Raw genomic sequence first — 17,723 nt, 5'->3', positions numbered from 1 at the left:
TATAGAGGTAGAACGACTCGTATATGTGTTGAGAAGGAGAGACCCAGCTATGTCTTGAGGGAGATCGGTCGACATCCATACATAACTGAAGGATGGGAAATATGATGGGACAGAGAGAGAGAGGAGAGAGAGAGGAAGGGAGAGGGAGGGAGAGGGGTAGAGTGCTGGATGGGTGATGGAGTTGCCTCTCGGAGATGTTGGGAGATGCCTACTAGACAATCTGAGGGTGGAACTGCAATGTTATCAATAAGAGTGGATGTGTTTCTGTGTGTGCCTATGCGTGATAGATCTGTCGGGACGCATCCATGGATGATGAAGGGGAACCATGTGTTTGGTAAGCAAACCTAACTAGATCGATAGATCAATTGTTGTTTGTCGGAGGAAGGGAGAGACACAACTAATGAGGTAGATCGATCGACGTGTGGGTAAAAACGAGTTATAAGGACCTAGCTAGCTATATGTATAGCGAGAGATCGGTCGGTGTACGTCCATTTGTTAGAGGCAAATAAGGCCTAGCGAGATGGATAGACAGAGAGAATGGAGCTAGGAGGTGGTGCGAGAGGCCCAACTACTAGCTAGATAGGGGAGGAGTGTGCGGTTGTGAGATCGATGAAAAGAGGGGCGAGAGTTTACACGTGTGTCTGACCATATGAGAGACACGAGGCAAGGAAACATAAAGGAGGAGATTGAAAGTGTGTGTGTGTATGTTGTAGGCAGGCATCGCTGGAGAGGTTTATCGATCGGTGTGTGTCGGAAAGGAGTTGTGGAGACTCTGGGAGAACGACCTAAAGAAAAAAATGAATGTGCCTGGTGGATAGAATGCCGAGGGAGGGGGAGGGCGAGGAGAGTGTGTGCATGCACGAGAGAAAGTTAGTGGTAGCTACAAATGTTAGAGGATTGTGTGGGTGTAAGAGACTAACAAATATCATAATTTGATATGAAAGCGGATTCATATATTTGAATAGGAGATTATAGTGTTTTAAACATTGCATGCATGAATATAGCGGTGATACACGTGCTGTGCACATGTTATACCATAATGTGATAATGCATGGCGTTTGCAACTCATAGCTAAATGCCGAACAATCTAAACCATACTATACATCAAACAATCTCAAATTTTATTTGAATTTGTGATAATGTGTGGTGTTTGCAGCTTACAACTAAATATCGAGCAATCTAAACAATACTATAGGACCTTGAAGTATGTCTAGAGGGGGGGTGATTAGACTACTTGACCAATTAAAAACTTAACCTTTTCCCAATTTTAGAGTTTGGCAGATTTTAGCTATCTTAGGATAAGTCAAGCAATCATCACACAAATCAAGCAAGCATGCAAAGAGTATATGGGCAGCGGAAATTAAAGCATGCAACTTGCAAGAAAGTAAAGGGAAGGGTTTGGAGGATTCAAACGCAATTGGAGACACGGATGTTTTTGGCGTGGTTCCGATAGGTGGTGCTATCGTACATCCACGTTGATGGAGACTTCAACCCACGAAGGGTAATGGTTGCGCGAGCCCACGGAGGGCTCCACCCACGAAGGGTCCACGAAGAAGCAACCTTGTCTATGCCACCATGGCCGTCGCCCACGAAGGACTTGCCTCACTAGCGGTAGATCTTCACGAAGTAGTCGATCTCCTTGCCCTTACAAACTCCTTGGTTCAACTCCACAATCTTGTCGGAGGCTCCCAAGTGACACCTAGCCAATCTAGGAGACACCACTCTCCAAGAAGTAACAAATGGTGCATTGATGATGAACTCCTTGCTCTTGTGCTTCAAATGATAGTCTCCCCAACACTCAACTCTCTCTCATAGGATTTGGATCTGGTGGAAAGAGGATTTGAGTGGAAAGCAACTTGGGGAAGGCTAGAGATCAAGATTCATATGGTAGGAATGGAATATCTTGGCCTCAACACATGAGTAGGTGGTTCTCTCTCAGAAATGGTAAGTTGGAAGTGTAGGTTTAGTCTGATGGCTCTCTCCACGAATGAAGAGGAGGTGGAGGGGTATATATAGCCTCCACACAAAATCTAATCGTTACACACAATTTACCAAACTCGGTGGGACCGATTCAACAGACTCGGTCGGACCAATTTAGTAAACCTAGTGACCGTTAGTGATTTTCGGTGGGACTGACATGCAACTTGGTGAGACCGATTCGGTTAGGGTTAGGGCATAACGTAATCTCGGTAAGACCGATTACACAAACTCGGTGAGACCGATTTTGGTAATAAGCTTTCCAGAGAGTTGGTCAGGTTAACTCGGTGGGACCGATTTGCTCTTTTCGGTGAGACCGAAATGTTACAAAAGGGAAACAGAGAGTTTACATTGCAATCTCGGTGGGACCGATCACTCACTTCGGTTAGACCGAAACGTTACGAAGGGAAACAGAGAGATTACAATCCCATCTCGGTGAGACCGAGATCCCAATTGGTAGGACCAATTTGCCTAGGGTTTGTGGCAGTGGCTATGACATTTGAAATCGGTGGTGCCGGGTTGGAAGAATCGGTGTGGCCGATTTTGGCTCTGGGTTTTGGTCATTTGTGGATGTGAGAAAGTAGCTGAGGGTTTTGGAGCATATCACTAAGCACATGAAGCAAGAGGCTCATTAAGCAACACCTCATCCCTCCTTGATAGTATTGGCTTTTCCTATAGACTCAATGTGATCTTGGATCACTAAAATATAAAATGAAGAGTCTTGAGCTTTTGAGCTTGAGCCAATCCTTTGTCCTTAGTATTTTGAGGGATCCACTTTCATCATCCATGCCATGCCATTCATTGAGCTTTCCTGAAATAATAGTCTTGGAATAGCATTAGCTCAATGAGCTATATGTTGCTATGAATTACCAAAACCACCTAGGGATAGTTGCACTTTCAATCTCCCCCTTTTTGGTAATTGATGACAACATATAGATCAAAGCTTCGACAAATGATAATAAGATTGAAAAACATCGTCGCTTTGAGAAGTATGTGATAAGCAAGAGCTCCCCCTAAATTTGTGCATAGTTTAAAATTTGCTTTGGACTGCAAATGCACAAGGAATTAGGCTCATGGGTTACTCTTCCATGTCACATACATCTTGGTGGAGCGCTCAAAATGATAAAGATTGAATATATGCACTCATCACCAAGCAAAGTGAATGATCACATAGGATAGATAAGATAATATCATCAAACATGCATAAGTGTAGCTTATGATCAAACACATGATCATCATTGTCTCACAGATAACAGCATAGTATCTCAAGCAATCAAAAGCAAACAAGTTTGAACCACCAAAGCAAGAGAGAATAAAAGCAACACACTCTCTCTCGAAGCCTATGATCTATACATTTTTCTCCCCCTTTGGCAACAAGTTACCAAAAAGTTCATAGAAAATGCATAGTGCTAGATCGACTCTCAGGCTTGTTCTTCAGGTGGTGGTGTAGAGATGGCTCCTTGGACGAAGGCTTCAGTTGATGTAGAGGGAGCTGGAGGAGTTGGTGCTGGAGCTGGTTGCACTGGAGCTGTAGGAGCTGTAGCTGGTGCAGATGATGTGGCTCTGGTGTCTGGCACGGGCACTGCAGCTGACCTCTGAGCTCTAGGCACTCTGACAAATACATTGGTGGTAGTCTTGCCCTTTCTCTCCTGCATGTCATCCTGTAGCTGCTCCACAACTGACTGAATCTCAGTTACTTTGACATCTAGATCATAGAATTTTTGTTCCATGATTCTTTCCAATCTCTCCTGATTTTGAGTGAGGGTGGCCAATCCCTTCTCAATCCTCAGAGATGATGCTATCAAGTAACCAAGCTGCTCCTTCTTGTTCTTCAAGAAATACTTAGATGCCTCCTCTTGAGTTGGCATCTTGGCAGCCTTCCCCTTCCTTGCCTTCTCCTTCTTCTCTTGAGCTTGAACTGATGATGGATCATTCTCATTCATGACAACCTCATTGTCCTCAAAATCTGGATAAAGTGCAAAATGTTTCCTATCCAATAGATATTTGCCTGTGCCCATCTTTGAGTTAATTAACTCCTGAATCTGAGGGGCATATCCACAACTCCTCTTCTGATCTGCTACAGTCCTCTTAATGGTTTCAACTATAAGGCTCATGACCTTGAATTTCTGAGGCACATCAAATAAATGCAACATATTGATTGCATGCCCTCTGATCATGTTGTGGTCACCTGGCTTAGGCAATAGAGTGTGCCTTAGGATCCAGTTGATTGTAGGCAGCCCTGACAGAAGAAAGTGGACTTATCCAAAAGAGAAAGTCTCTAGAGCTTTGTCTGGGATCTCCTTGTACATATGTGCCATGGTATTGTGTCCCATTTTCTTCTTGGCATATACATCTAGGTCATCATCATTTTCCTTTGGGGCATTTATCAGTTTTGCCCACTCCTCAACAGTTGACTGGTACCTTGTACCTTCAAACATCCAAACTATCCTCCCATCTGGATAGAAGTGTGTTGTGGAGTAGAATTGCACGATAAGTTCATCATTCCAGTTTGTGAGCTTTTGCCCAACAAAATCTGCAACTCCACAAGCAACAAAACTGTCTTGCACTCCAGGATAGTGCTCTTCATTTTCCTTTATGTAGGACCAGTCGACCCACCTCATATCACAAACTATGGGCTTCTTATCCAATAAAATTGTCTCATAGAAGTCCTGCTGTTCCTTTGTATGGAACCTGTAATCAACAACAGTTCTTCTCCTTGTGGCATATGGATCTGCCATCCTCCATAGCCTCAACCCTGAATCTTTTCTGATGTTCATGTCCTTAGCCATAGGATGGGCATCATTGTGGTCTTGTATCTTGGGCTTGAGCTTCCTCAGAACTTGTCCTTCTTCATCTTCCTCCTCAGCAACATTAGGCACTGGGGCCTTGTTCTTCTCAGCAGCTGGAATACTCCTGGTAGTCCTCTTTGGTGCAGACTTGGCCTTGGGGGCAGCTTTGGGTGCTTCCTTGGGCTTAGATATTGCAGCCCCTGATCTAATAGCATCACCCATAAGCTTTGGTGCCTTGGGTGCTGGTGCAACAAGCTCTTCTTCTTCTTCCATCATGGAAGGTTGACCAACAACTCTGGCCATGGTCTTTTTGACCCTTTCCTTCCTTTTCTTTCCTTCAGCAGAAGGCTCTTTGGGATCAGGCTTCTCAGGTATTTGAGTTGAGACTCTGGCTTTGGACATTGGTTGTCTTCCTGCAGGCCTCTTAATCTTCATGCCTGGCTTTGTACTATGTGCTGAGACATACTCCTTTTTGAGTACTACCTTCTTGGAGGTAGCCTCATCCTCTTCAGCTCTATAATCCTCATCTTCAGAGTCTGAGGTTCTCTTCTTCCTTTGCCTGATAGCAGCCTTAGGCAGGTTGCTAGGAGTGCTTCTGTTGCCTTCATCTGTAGTGCTGGAGGGACTAGTGCCCTCACTCATGTGCATCTGCTCTGCTGACCTGTTCTGACTGTCACTCTGGTCTGACATGCTGCAAACACTGACTGCTGACCCTGTGAAGAGTTATAGATGAGATAGAGTGGATGAGCATCACAAAATGCAGAGATTTTTTTGCAAAAGAATGATTCAAAAATTCAGTTTTAGTTTTCCACAGAAAGCATTTCGGATCAACCGATTTTCAAACTCGGTGATACCGAAGCAGTTTTGGAACCTAAACTGATGAACTCAGTTGGATCGAGTCACAGTTTGGTGGCACCGAGACTGCTAGGGTTTCACAAAGTCCTAAAATCGGTCGCACCGATTAGCAATTCTCGGTCAGACCGAGAGTTACTAGTGCAATGGCATAAGCCAAATCGGTGGGACCGAGTTTTTCAACTCGGTGGGTCTGAGATGGTTTCGGCGGAAACCTAACCCTAAATTTTCAAATCTCATCTAATCTACGGATTGCATTGACTGGATAGGAGTGTTTCAATCGTGGCAAGAATCAATAAGAACACAATGTGCTAGGAATCGGGCATGGATAGCACTGTGATCGAGTCCATACCCTAGCTTGGCGATGAACTCGCTACGGCGGCAACGGCGGGGTTGAATTCCGTTGACGGCGGCGGAGACCAGCGACAGGAGGCGGCTGGCGACGAGGAGACGATCCGGAGACCTTGGAGGCAGAGCGAGCTATTGCACAAGCGTAATTTCCAAATTTTTGCCCGTGACTATATATAGCCCGACCCTGTCGCTGTGACCGAGTGGAACAACTCGGTGGCACCAAGATGCATAACTGTGAACAGTTACAGCAACTCGGTGTGACCGAAAAGTTCAAATCGGTTGCACCGAGATTGAAAACCTAGATCGACTTGGTGATCTCGGTAGGACCGAAATGGAGGAATCGGTCAGACCGAGAATCACAAAGAAGTTTTTGAAGTTTAAGTCTATGACGAATCGGGGACTCCGAGTGCTCCTCACACAGAGTGGTTAGAATCTGACTTGATCAAATTTTGTGATGTAGCATGAATAGAGTTTGAGACGAGAAAAGCATAGATAGCTAGAGAAGGTTCTTAGGCATTCTTGTCCATCCACTTGGCCAAAAGAAGAAAGAATCAAACAATCAAAACAACAAGTGGATGTCCTTGAATGAGTAAACTATGCACCAACATGCTCACACAATAAGATGGCAAATGAAATATGTGGCAAAGCATGCACAACCAATTCTAGCATCTATCAAACAATTGGCGATGACTAGGTCATCTATATATGAGTATATTGACTTAGGAGTCAAATGATAAACATTTGATCATAGGTCATACTCATCGTTTAAGCTCAAGTGGGGTTACCACTTTTACATAATGCATTGATGTGTTAACACCATTAGAGTTGCTTTGACTCAATTCTTAGAGTTAATCTCTCCCTAGATGTGAGATCCCCTTTTAGAGGGATGAACTAACCTTGGGTTTTGTCGATGATGACTTCATGTAGGTGTTGAAGATGTGGATGCTCAATGTTGATGTAGATCATTTGGAGCAATCCGTTGGAGTGAGTTGCACTTTCAACTTGCCTACATGGGTTAGACCCACAAGGAACAAACAAGAATATCCATAGACATAGAGTGATGCACACACAAGATAATGTCCATGAAAACATTAGGTTACCTTGTCCCTTGCCTTACCAACATGAGGGTTTGTGACTCCTTGAACTAGTGCAAGATGTGGAAGTTGATTGCACTTGTCCTTGCCATAATGATATGAGTGAAGAATGTTGGCGGAGTCACCCTCAAGAACTCTCTAGTTCTTCTTCTTCGGGATCCACATCATCCTGATGGGAATCCTTGGAGTTGTAGTTATACTTGATGAAGTAGAACTTGACGTAGTCTTGGGAATCCACTTGATTGAGACCTTAGGTGCTTCTTCAAATGCATCAATCTCTTCTTGAAGCTTGTCCTTGCCTTTGTTCTTGTGGTCTTGTGGTGGAAGATCATCTTGAGCTTGTTTTCCCTTGAAAGAAGTAGGATCATACTTCTCTTGTTGAGGACAAACTTCGTCTTGGGGTATTGATCTTCTTCCCACTCAACTCCATTGGCATTGAACTTTCGTTCAAAACCAACACCTTGATTCTTCCGGTGTCTTCCTTGCTTGCGTACAATTTCCTCGAATTGCTTACTCCCAGCAAGGGTCTTGTAGACACCTTTCTCTATAATTCCCTTCAATAAGCTATTTTCTTGCTCAAGTGTAACTTGGCTAAGAGAATCATTAGTGGAATCAAGAGAACTACGGGTGTGTTTGGTAGCATGCATGGACCTAGCCTAGTTGTTCTCCTCTCATACATGCTAAGTGTAGACATGCTGAGTCCATGCAGTTGCTGTTGTTTGGCAGCGATGTATGCATCGAGACATGCTGAGCTGAGACTTTGTTTGGCAGCATGCATGTGTTTAGACATGCTGAACAATTTCCAATTTCGAATATTTTTTTTGAATGATGAACAAAATTGGAAAAAATGAACACAAATTTAAGCATATTTTGATTTTTTTGAAATTCTAAATATTTTTTGGAAAATTAAAATAAAATTTGAAATTCTATTTTTTTTGAAAATTTGAACATATTTGAAATTCCGAGCTTTTTTGAAAATTTAAACAAAATTTGAATTTTGTATATTTTATAAAAAGTTAAATAAAATTTGGAATTCTGATTTATTTTTTCAAAATTCAAACATTTTTGATTTTATTTTGAAATTCCGAACATTGTTGATTTTTTAAAAAAATTGAAATTCTGAACATTTATTGAAAACTAGTCGTCAACCCGTGCATTCGCACGGGCTAGCCAATAAACTGTATGTACTAATAGAAATCTACTTAGTTATAGTTAACACAAAATGTCATTTACAAGTCAACCTAGTTGTTTTATTAAGCAATATGTTCTAGTTACTACACATAGTTTATTTAAAACAAAAAATATTGTATTCAATATGATATTATAAAACTGTGATTCTTGAAGTAGCACGACACTTTAGAGACATACCTGAAAGCCAAGTAATGTTTCCCCATCACTTGTAACCTTTAAGTGTTTTTTTGCATAGGAACGTAGTGCGACCTATTGGTTCCCTTGGACTACTGCCCTTTGACTAACAATATTTGAACATATCTAGCTAGTCACGAACGGACACTTCAATGCTCTATCAAAACTTTTGTTCTTAAAGCCAACCCATATTGGTTGGAACATTTGATTGCAATATGAGTGATTGCTACTCCCTCTGTTCCTAAAAATAAGCCGTTTTAGATATTACAAAACTGTGTGATTAGTTTTTGGCTGGTCTATAGCTTAGTAGTCAAAAATACTTAGCCAACTGTCTGCATTAGAAACTAATATAACAAACTATATATTACACTAAAAACAGAGTAGATCATTGATAAATCATATGAGACATCTGCCATATGGCAAGGATGCGCTTTTGGATATATAGGAAAAAGTCTAGGGAGAGGAGAACTAATCAGTCATGAATAGTTTTGACATTTCCACTTGATTTCCATTAAACTAATTCTGTAGTAAAAATCATGAAATGATGCTACTATTTGGGAATACATTTACAGAAAAGCATTGACTTCTTCGTTGTGGTTTTAAGGATGGCTATGCATAGCTAATCGCACAAAACAGTTAATAATCTAAAGTAAAACCATGTGAAATGTTGTGCCCATGTGTCATGTGAAAATGTTGTTCATTAATGCATAGCTAAGGAAATCTGAGCCAATAATATAATCTTCGAATAAACCAATATTAAGCCTCACTCCTCGAGGCCCAAGAAGATGTTATAAATCATTGTACCTTGTGTCCATGATTTCCTGCCACTCAGCATAAGCACCAAGGAAGAAATGTTAGGTGTATGACCAAAGGATAAAATGATGGCAAGTTGTTATACTGTATTCACCTTTTCCATTCCGAATTGTTTCTACAAATCATGTCTAGTATTATATCTCTCACAAATTTCCAACAATTTAATTTATATGTAGAGTTAACTTGGGCTACTTGATAGCATGTAACTAATTTCTGAATTTGGTGGAATGTTAATGGCGAAATCAAAACTCAGTAAATTGATATATCTAAAAGAGCCAGAGATTTTTCATATGTTTGGTGTGATGTACACCTACCTAAATTTAGAAGTTTAGGAACAAATCATGCAAAAAACACATTGCTTTGATCACACCACACATATAATGTTACCTTATACACATGTAACTTATTAAAATACCATGCCTAGAAGTAGCTTGATATAGGAGCGAACCCAATTCTCTGCCTTCATCTCTATATATTTGCTGGGATTGTTGATCACTTATTGAATGCACAGAGAGGCCATCATGAGATTTTTCTAGAAAGGGAAACAAAATATAAGTCCCATCAATAATTTTCGGCTTTTGAGTACTAAATTATATAATGGAAAACAAAGTAGCTTACTTGTCAAATATTTTCGGACTTCCGTATCTGGAGGGTACCCTATATTCATATAGAGGAGATATATAAAGTCATACAGGTAAATGGAAGGTTAAAATCACTCACCTTAAGCACATCCATCATTGTAGGCTCATACTTTACCAAATAACTTTTAGACGAATTTGAAAATGACCAATTCTTCTGCCAATCACAGCTGTGAGAACCTGTCATACACATGGGCATCTCAAGTGACAGAACCATAGCCCTGGCCCTCGGCATGTACTATATATATTATCAACAACCTATTACACATTCAGAGGCTATTGATGCAAAAAGTATAATATTTCTCCAAATAATTACTTGCTTGATTGGTCAAAAAAGCACTTGCGTACGTGAGCAAAATAAACTGTGTTACAAACCAGAACAAACCTAATTAGGATATCTGGGTGAGACCAAGCAAATCCAGTATTGATTAACTACTTGCTACCATTGTCCCCAACCGCCCAATACTATTACACATCTGTGTTATCACCATGCACGTCCAAGGCTGCAGTGCCTCTGCAACTCCATCTGATCCCACACGTGCCACTTCTTCCATTACATGGTGCAAATCCAGCTCTTCAGTATATGTACCTACAGTTGTAAGAAAACAAATACAACTTTCCATATCAGTGTATGTACTTATTATACATACCAACTTTTGTAAGAAAAGAAATACAAAATCTTCTAGTATATTTTTCACTAACTCCTCACAAATCACAACAGGCTAGCTGTTCGGCATGGTATATATATTTCTCATCTCTATCTTACTAGTGATGCAAGCCTGTTGTTCCAAATCAAGTGGCATAGATAGCCATGCATAAGGAAAGCTTGTTCTCAGTGTGCATGCCATATCTGATAGCGGTGGGGGCAAACGTTCAAGACGCACATCAGCGAGGTCAAAGCTGCAGGTCAGTCGTCTAGAAAGGCAGAGGGCAGTCGTGGTGACGCCATGGCGCACGGACAGAGAGCTGCATCATTAGGTTGTGGCACCCATAGCGATTAGGCAGTAGCGACGTTCTTCGTCATGGCGGAAGCAACACTTCCACTTCCTCGTGGTCGGAAGCAGTCCGCAGCAGACTGCCGTCGTTGCCGGTGCCATGTGGTCGTTGGCCCTTGTTTCTTGTTTCCGAGGAAGGTAGACCGCCGTTCTTGCCGTTTCCATGATTTTTCTTTATGAGGCGGCTATAGATGAGACGACACATAATTCTGAAGATCAATGGCAGGTGATGATCTGTCCGCATAGATTAAACATACATGGAGACATCAAAGTTAGGATCAGGTGGTCAGTAAGGATTTAGGAGGCGGCTTCAATCCGTTCAGACCTAATTTCTCAGTCGTAGCTATTGATCCGTGCTTACATACGGTCCTGCTCAGAGGCGCTAGGGGCAGGCGGCCAAATATGAAAGTCATGCCGTTGGATTTGTTAGTCGCGTACCTGAAAGTCGTGATGCTATGAAACGGACGAAGATTGGAAGATAGAGCGACTGGATTAACTGGAGTAGTGCCATGCTATGAATTCTATGTGGCTAGCATGGGGATCAAGAGAGACACATGGAGAGGCGAGGAGAGGCGGCGACGGAGGATACACATTTACACAGGGAGATGCAAGGGGAAGCGGCGGCGGAGCAAGATTGTCGCTGGGTTGCTGAACCATGCATGATATTGTTTTACGTAGTAGATTGAATCAGGCGGCGGCGGAGGAGACACATGGAGAGGCGAGGGGAGGCGGTGACAGAGCGAGATTGTCGTTGGGTTGCTGGAGGATGCATGGTGTTGTTTTAAGTAGCAGATTGAATCTGACCTCATGTCTCCGTGAACAGTTTTTTTCTGTAAAGTGCAACGGACAGATTTTTTGACGTACATAGCATCAGGTCAGATTTATGTGCATCTTGGTCAGATTGGCTCTTATTTTTTCCACCAAGCAACCGCCAGGTTAAGATAGCTTGATCACATAGATCAAGCGATTAAGTTAATTTTGATTTTGTGGTCAGGTTAAGATAGCTTGATCACATAGATCAAGCGATTAAGTTAATTTTGATTTTGTGGTCCAACCGTGAAAAGGTGTGCTCCCGCTAGATTGATTCGTGGAGGCCATATAGAGACCAACCGTGAAAGGATTATGTTAGTTCTCTTGAAAAAAAGTGTGGGTTAATATACACCGTAATAACTCGGCCCCACCAGATTAAGGGCTCCTAATTACTGATTAACGTGGTAATTTCTTGGGAGTCTGTAATTAGTATAGGTATAGATTCAAACAAAATTTGAAATTAAGAAAGTTTGTTGAAAATTTAAACAATTTTGAAATCCTAAACTTTTTTCATTTTTTTTGAAATTCTAAACTTTTTCGAAAATTTAAACAAATTTTGAAATTCTAAACATTTTTTGAAAATATAAACATATCTCGACGTGGTCTGGGTCTGGTGGGTGGGGACGAGTGTCAGGGCCAGCATGGCTGCCTCCATGCACCCTGTCTGGGGTGCATGAGATGAGCATAGCTGAGGGCCCTTTTATGCATCACATGAGCATAGCCCATGTGAGCTCATGCACCCTACCAAACAAGCAAAAGTGGGTCGAATTGAGAACTTTTGCCCTCATGCACCCTCCATGCACCCTACCAAACACACCCTACTAGAAGCAACAATATTGACATTATTATTGTTACTACTAGAGGAAGTATCTTTCTTGAACTTGTTACTAGACTTGACTTGAGGCATGTAAGTAGATAGGAGTAAACGCTTGGCAATGTTAGAAAAACTTTTCTTACGGAGATCATCATTGATTTCTTTTAAGAACTCATGCTCTTGCTCAAGATTGAGCTTTTCAAAGCGTAACTTCTCATGAGCCCTTAAAAGTTCTCGATGATCTTCGAAGATAGTTTCATGAACCAACTTAAGAGTGTTTAGTTCTTTAGTTAGAAGCTCAATTTTCTCCTTATCATTGTCATTCGTTTGATTAGCATGATTAATCGACGTTTCATCATAGTATTCATCACTAGAGTTGTCAACAAGTAAATCATCATCCACAAGCAAGTCATCTTCATCACTATTGAAATCAACATACTCAGGATGTGTTACCTTTCGTCCTTTGGCCATGAAGCATCTTCCAATTCCTTCATTTGGTGAATCAAATATGTCATAGGAGTTGGTTGACACAAGTGCTAGACCAGCAACACCTTCATCTTGAGTATATTCGGAGTCGGAGTGATAGCTTCTCTCAGAGTGTTTGTCGGAGTCAGAGCCGGATACCCATTCACCAACATGAGCTTGATGTCTTCGTTTTGTGTAGCTCCTTGATGACTTGTCCTTCCTTTCCGAATCCTTGCTTCTCCGTGAGGGTCTTCTTTCATAACGATCATCTCTACTCGTCCTCTCTCTTGGTGGTGATTCTTCTCTTTTGCTTCTTCTTTTTGGAGAATCTTCTCTTCTTTTGTAGGGTGCCGTACACTCATTGGAATAGTGTCCAGGCCTCCCACAATTGTAGCAATTGCACTCTCGACTAGAAGATCTTTTGTCATGGTAAGACCTTGACTTGGAGCTTCTTTCTTTGCTTCTACTCTTGTAGAATTTGTTGAAGTTCTTCACCATTAAGCTCAATTCTTCATTGAAGGTTTGTTTCTCACTTGATGATGTGGGGGCATCACTTGAGGCTTTGTAAGCACCACTTGACTTGTTGTGAAGTTCCCCCTTATCCTTGAGTGACATCTCATGAGCAACAATTCTTCCAATGACTTCCGTTGGCTTGAGATCTTTGTAGTTTGGCATCATTTGGATCAATGTGCACACGGTATCATACTTTCCATCCAATGCTCTTAGGATCTTCTTGATGATGAATCTGTGGGTCATCTCTTCACTCCCTAAGCTGGCAATCTCATTTGTAATAAGAGCAAGCCTAGAGTACATTTCAGCGACACCTTCACCATCCTTCATTTTGAACTTGTCAAGCTGACTTTGGAGCACATCCAACTTGGATTCCTTGACGGATTCGGTACCTTCGTGCATATCAATCAAAGTATCCCAAATTTCCTTTGCATTCTCAAGACGGCTGATTTTGTTGAATTCTTCGCGGCACAATCCGTTGAAGATGATATCACAAGCTTGAGCGTTGTATTGCAGCATCTTCAATTCTTCCGCATTAGCTTCACGGTTCGGCTCTCTCCCATCAAAGAATTCACCTTGCAAGCCAATACAAATAATTGCCCAAATGGCGGGGTTATGTCCGAGAATATGCATTTTCATCTTATGCTTCCAACTAGCAAAATTAGTACCATCAAAGTAAGGACCTCTACGGTGATAATTTCCCTGCTAGACGCCATACTCTCCTAGGTTGTGAAACCAAGGCTATGACCACCAAAAGCTATGGAAATCAAACCAAATGGAGACCAAAGCTCTGATACCACTTGTAGGACCTTGAAGTATGTCTAGAGAGGGGGGGGGGTGATTAGACTACTTGACCAATTAAAAACTTAACCTTTTCCCAATTTTAGAGTTTGGCAGATTTTAGCTATCTTAGGACAAGTCAAGCAATCATCACACAAATCAAGCAAGCATGCAAAGAGTATATGGGCAGCGAAAATTAAAGCATGCAACTTGCAAGAAAGTAAAGGGAAGGGTTTGGAGGATTCAAACGCAATTGGAGACACGAATGTTTTTGGCGTGGTTCCGATAGGTGGTGCTATCGTACATCCACGTTGATGGAGACTTCAACCCACGAAGGGTAACAGTTGCGCGAGTCCACGGAGGGCTCCACCCACGAAGGGTCCACGAAGAAGCAACCTTTTCTATCCCACCATGGCCGTCACCCACGAAGGACTTGCCTCACTAGCGGTAGATCTTCACGAAGTAGGCGATCTCCTTGCCCTTACAAACTCCTTGGTTCAACTCCACAATCTTGTCGGAGGATCCCAAGTGACACCTAGCCAATCTAGGAGACACCACTCTCCAAGAAGTAACAAATGGTGCGTTGATGATGAACTCCTTGCTCTTGTGCTTCAAATGATAGTCTCCCCAACACTCAACTCTCTCTCATAGGATTTGGATCTGGTGGAAAGAGGATTTGAGTGGAAAGCAACTTGGGGAAGGCTAGATATCAAGATTCATATGGTAGGAATGGAATATCTTGGCCTCAACACATGAGTAGGTGGTTCTCTCTCAGAAATGGTAAGTTGGAAGTGTAGGTTTAGTCTGATGGCTCTCTCCACGAATGAAGAGGAGGTGGAGGGGTATATATAGCCTCCACACAAAATCTAACCGTTACACACAATTTACCAAACTCGGTGGGACCGATTCAACAGACTCGGTCGGACCGATTTAGTAAACCTAGTGACCGTTAGTGATTTTCGATGGGACTGACATGCAACTTGGTGAGACCGATTCGGTTAGGGTTAGGGCATAACGTAATCTCTGTAAGACCGATTACACAAACTCGGTGAGACCGATTTTGGTAATAAGCTTTCTAGAGAGTTGGTCAGGTAAACTCGGTGGGACCGATTTGCTCTTTTCGGTGAGACCGAAATGTTACAAAAGGGAAACAGAGAGTTTACATTGCAATCTCGGTGGGACCGATCGCTCACTTCGGTTAGACCGAAACGTTACGAAGGGAAACAGAGAGATTACAATCCCATCTCGGTGAGACCGAGATCCCTATCGGTAGGACCAATTTGCCTAGGGTTTGTGGCAGTGGCTATGACATTTGAAATCGGTGGCACTGGGTTGGAAGAATCGGTGTGACCGATTTTGGCTCTGGGTTTAGGTCATTTGTGGATGTGAGAAAGTAGCTGAGGGTTTTGGAGCATATCACTAAGCACATGAAGCAAGTGGCTCATTAAGCAACACCTCATCCCTCCTTGATAGTATTGGCTTTTCCTATAGACTCAATGTGATCTTGGATCACTAAAATATAAAATGAAGAGTCTTGAGCTTTTGAGCTTGAGCCAATCCTTTGCCCTTAGTATTTTGAGGGATCCACTTTCATCATCCATGCCATGCCATCCATTGAGCTTTCCTGAAATAATAGTCTTGGAATAGCATTAGCTCAATGAGCTATATGTTGTTATGAATTACCAAAACCACCTAGGGATAGTTGCACTTTCAATCTCCCCCTTTTTGGTAACTGATGACAACATATAGATCAAAGCTTCAACAAATGATAATAAGATTGAAAAGCATCGTCGCTTTGAGAAGTATGTGATAAGCAAGAGCTCCCCTAAATTTGTGCATAGTTTAAAATTTGCTTTGGACTGCAAATGCACAAGGAATTAGGCTCATGGGTTACTCTTCCATGTCACATACATCTTGGTGGAGCGCTCAAAATGATAAAGATTGAATATATGCACTCATCACCAAGCAAAGTGAATGATCACATAGGATAGATAAGATAATATCATCAAACATGCATAAGTGTAGCTTATGATCAAACACATGATCATCAATTTCTCATAGATAACAGCATAGTATCTCAAGCAATCAAAAGCAAACAAGTTTGAACCACCAAAGCAAGAGAGAATAAAAGCAACACTCTCTCTCTCAAAGCCTATAAATCTAGTTCGAGTTCATATAGTACACATAGTTCATATGTAACTCGAGACTAATCATGTGGTGTGCTGTGAAGATAATACACAAACGATGGTTTAACTTGACAATAATGATGATTGTAGATCTTATTATAATAGAGAAACGAATTCAAATGCTTTGACTTCACAACAATCATTACTGTAGATCTTATTCAAATAGAGAAATGAATTCAAATTTAGTTCATATTGAAGTAGTATATATGTTTGGAATGCACTAAAACATTCAATTGAGTAGTAGGTTGCATGCATTATACACGTAGCGAAATATTTTAATTGAACATGACATGAATTCAAAGTTTTGAATGACATTTGTAGTGCGCATTGATTTGGTATAGTACACGTTAGGCTTGTTCGGAAATTTCAACCCGCGCCTTGTTAGCCCGAAATATTTAAGATACATCTTTGTATCAATTGTGCTCCGACAACTCCCTCCATCTCAACCCGTGCCTTGCTATTCCGAAATTACAACGCGCATGAAAACTCCTACCTCCTATGAAATCCCGACACGTGAAATGCCCGTGGTACCCCTGAACCGAAAGAACCGCCTCAAATCGGTGGGGGAGTACTTTTGTAACTTACCCCACATTTTGGACAAGCGCGTCTCTAAGCCATGGTTCCCCACTGCCATCCCATCCGCCCACCCATTCGTACACCGAGGCCACGAAAACCCACGACGAAACCCCACACCCTGCTCCGTCCGCCACCCAGCCGGAGCCTCTTCCCCGACGACGTCGTCCACAACAACACCTCGACGTTCCTCATCCACCGTACCGGATGAGGATTCGTCGTCGATCTCATCGTCCCGCCGGTTTAGCCACCCCGTCCTCCACCTCCAAGGAGCTGCCCCGATGTTCCCCTCGTCTTTCGCGCCACCTCCATTCCCACACCGCCGTCTTCACCTGCACCACCGGAAGAGCATCATCATCACCGTTTCCTCGGATGAAGCTGCGGCCTAATCGGCGCCACCAAAGAGGTTGTACACTAATCTCCGCATTTTCTTCTTGATTTGATCTCACGGTGCTGCCGGCGCTAGGTCCCGAGCCGACACGGCGCAGCTCCATCCACGGAGGCGTCGCCGGCCACTTCCTCCACGGCGTCACTCCCTTGGCAGCGACGTCCACATCAGTAGGAGCTGCTGCTGCTTTAGCTCTCGCTCGCGCTGCTGCTCTGCTCTTGCTCTCAGTCCCCTGCCTGGTCTGCTCTTGCTATTGCTCTTGCTCGCGCTGCTGCTCTCGCTCTTGCTCTTGCTTGCGATGCTGCTCCGATTTAGCTACCCTT

The sequence above is a fragment of the Triticum dicoccoides genome, chromosome 7B (assembly GCF_002162155.2).
Source record: "Triticum dicoccoides isolate Atlit2015 ecotype Zavitan chromosome 7B, WEW_v2.0, whole genome shotgun sequence".
NCBI lineage: Eukaryota > Viridiplantae > Streptophyta > Magnoliopsida > Poales > Poaceae > Triticum > Triticum dicoccoides.
This window is presented reverse-complemented; position numbering follows the sequence as displayed.